The sequence below is a fragment of the Stegastes partitus genome, unplaced genomic scaffold (genome assembly GCF_000690725.1).
Source record: "Stegastes partitus isolate 25-593 unplaced genomic scaffold, Stegastes_partitus-1.0.2 Scaffold121, whole genome shotgun sequence".
Taxonomy (NCBI): domain Eukaryota; kingdom Metazoa; phylum Chordata; class Actinopteri; family Pomacentridae; genus Stegastes; species Stegastes partitus.
Genome location: NW_007577852.1, coordinates 375,871 through 379,279, shown reverse-complemented (window position 1 = coordinate 379,279; position 3,409 = coordinate 375,871).

The following is a 3,409-nucleotide window of genomic DNA, read 5'->3' as shown; positions in this document are numbered from 1 at the left end:
CATTTCTTTTGAAGAATAATAAGAAGAAACCCAAGGCTTGCAGTACTGTTTGCAGTTCTTGTTGTTCTCCAGCAGGGCATCGGTGTGTCGTTCTGTGTGAGTGTGGTTGTGAGAATAGAAGCCAAACTATGTTCAGCAGCTCGGAGGGTAAAGCTGTTTGTCAGGCTGGTGTCCTGTCCTGGACGGCCTGCCAGAGGGGAGTGGCTGGACCAGGAGGTGGGCGAGGTGTCGGGCCAGAGGCGACGTCAGAGGTCCTGCTCAACACACTGTAAAAAAAAATCAATGAAGAAGCTGTGAAAGTCTGGCAGCAAGGGGACCTGAAAACATATGTCCAAAGAAATGGTGGAGCACCGGGACAGGGGAAAAAAGTAAAATGGCAAAAGTAACGGAAAATATCTGTTTGTTTTTTAAAAAAAATCTACATCATAGTAATAATAATGATAATAATATGTAATAATAATAATAATAAAAGGAGAGGAAGATATTTTAAGCTGATTTTATTACAGTAAAGCCGTGTGATTTAATGATGAGATATTATAAAAGAACAAATTGCTATTTGCAGAATAATGTTTTTTGTGTGTGATTTTAGGTAATTATCTGAAATTTAACAAAACAGGGAAATTCTGTAAAACAACAGTTAAAAAGAAAAGATTTACCATTTTGTTAAAGTGCAGACAATATTTAGTAGAATCACTGAAAAAGCATTATTTTGCAAATTGTAATTTATTCTTTTAAAATTTCGATTATAATAAAATAACACGTAAGTTAAAGTTGTTGATTTTCTTTTCAAATAACAGCAAAAATCTGTATTTTATGCTGGTTTAGATACAGAACAAATAGTGTAGTTTCATGTTCAAACGTTGTGAAAGAACACATTAAATAAATTAAAATAATCAAAAAATATTTAATATAAATATAGATAGATTAAAAAAAAATAGTTTGTGATGTGCACTGTTTTTGTAAATTAATACTTTTTTTTTCTGCAAGTTTACCAGTTATTATTGTCTTTATATTCACAAAACAGGGATAATCTGCAGAACAACAGTAAATGAATAAAGGTTCTGATGTTGTTCTAACGGTCCTTCATAGCTGGCAGCTGAGCACCAGAACCGTTGTGGTCTTTCTTAGTGACCCTTTGCAGAGCCTTCTGTTGACGCCGACAGCCCACGCTGGGATGCAGTCTGTGAGGACGGACACGACGCTGACTGTTGGTTCAACGTGTTGGTACATGGCCCTGGTGTCAGGCTGCTGAGTCCCAGCGATGCTCTGGTCCTTCCTGGTGACCCTTTGCGGAGCCCTCTGGTCCTTCCTGGTGACCCTTTGCGGAGCCCTCTGGTCCTTCCTAGTGACCCTTTGCGGAGCCCTCTGGTCCTTCTGGGTGAAGCTTTCAAACCTTGCTGTGCTGCAGTATGCTGACGACCTCCACGGTGCACCTGTAGGACCAGAAGGCTCGACGGCCGACTGGTTCTCCTCAGATTCCTAAAGAAAAGCTGTTGGGCCTTTCCGGTGACTGTGGAGGTCTGGATGGACCAGGTGAGGTTTTCTGTGATTTGAGATTCTCTCCACAGCGCTACGGGAAGAAGGCGAGGCCGTGGAGGTGGTGTGATGCTTTGGGGAACATTCTGGGTCCTGGCATTCATTTGGAAGTTTCTTTGGCGTCGGTGCACCCTCCTTCATGCCAGCGGTGTTTCATGGCAGTGGCCTCTTTGAGTAAAACAAAGTGTTCAGGAATGGTTTGAAGAACATCACAAGGAGTTCACATCAGCTCCAAACTCCCCACATCTGAACATAACCCAGCATCTCTGGGATTTGTTGGAGTAAGTCTGACCACAGCAGACCTCCAGACGTCTGTGGAGTCCACGTCTTCACTGTCCAGAGCTCAGGCTGGTGATTTTAATGTTGTATTTGTCAGTACAGCAGCCATCGACGTACAGTTCACCGAGAGGGAACGGTACCAGTGAGCTGTTGGACGGTCGCCCAGGTGCTCGCTCTGAGATATTCCTGGAGCAGTTTCAACATCATCTACAGTTCGTTTTAATGTTAGCGCCTTGATTTCCTTTGAGCTTTGCGTTGTTGGAAAAATTGCACCGTTTTGAAGACACAAAAATGCAACACAAGAAATCAGCTTTAGCGTGTACATGTGAGCCACTCATATGTACTGTCTGGTCATCATATTTGTGTTATTTGTTGACATCCTAAGGACTCCAATGACACGTCTTGCTGCCACAGAATAAACAGAGTGTCACAATTATTTCTACGCCGTCCTGCCTTTGTATGAATTGAGATCCATTAGTCGATATCTACATTGTGCAAGCCCAAACCTCTGCACGGTGGCATTGTTCTTTCAGGTACTTTTAATTTCAGTTGGTATTTTGTTGGCAACACATAAAAAGCAATGAAAAAAAAGGACTGAAGTCCGAGGCTCCCTCCCTGACAAAAGGAAAGGAAAGGCTTTTCTTTCCCTTGCTAGTTCAAATTGGAGTGAAAATAAAAGCCAACATGTTTTGCCACAGACTGGCCTTCAACATTAGGGGAGTACAAAGAAAAATAAACCAAGCAGCTTGAGAAAAGCTTGAGAGAAGCCCCTTCAAAAAGCATTTTCTTTTACCCCTCTGTGAGGAAGAATTACATCAGACTGTACCTCTCAGGATGTGCTGGATCTACAAATAGATCGCTTCAAAGGGGTGCAAGTGCCACCTGTGTGATGAGTGAACTTTAATCATCAAAGTGGGATGGGTGGAGCACGCTGTGTCCAGAAGGAAATTAGCATTTAAGTATGTTTTAATTCAACCGTGTGTGAATATTTTGAGGCGCTAAATTTCATCACTACAAACGCTCGATGGCTGAGGAGCTCAATACGTGATAATAGTCGGCGAAATGTTCCAAAACACTGACGAGGGCTTCAGATGGAGTGATGCTCCGTCACTCTGAGCAGCCCTTTGATGTAATATTCATGACGATACGTACGGAAATGTTTTTGATTGAATACGTTTGCGTTTCACGGCCGGAGCGCATTAACGGGAAATTCTCTCGATTACTTTTGTTGCCAACATGTTTGAATCTAAACACTGAAAAGGAAAAAAATCTCGAACCATTCACCGGTTTTGAAAAGAGATCAAGGCCGCGTTTGTTTTGCTCGTCCGTCACGTAGCAACAGTGATCTCACAACATCGCGCCCTCGACCCACCAACCCCACAAGTTTCATTTGAATGTGGCGTTAATCATCAACCGTCCGTGTTTCAGGAAGCAACACCGATAAAAACCACTGACTCTGCTCAATATGCTGAATTATAGCAACTCCTCGTTTGGTCTGTTTAGTCTACAAAACGTCTGGCGCTGCAGCGGTCAGTAGCGCCTCCAAGAAGGGAAATCTCATCAGCAGCTCCANTACAGTCCTTGTGGCTCATGG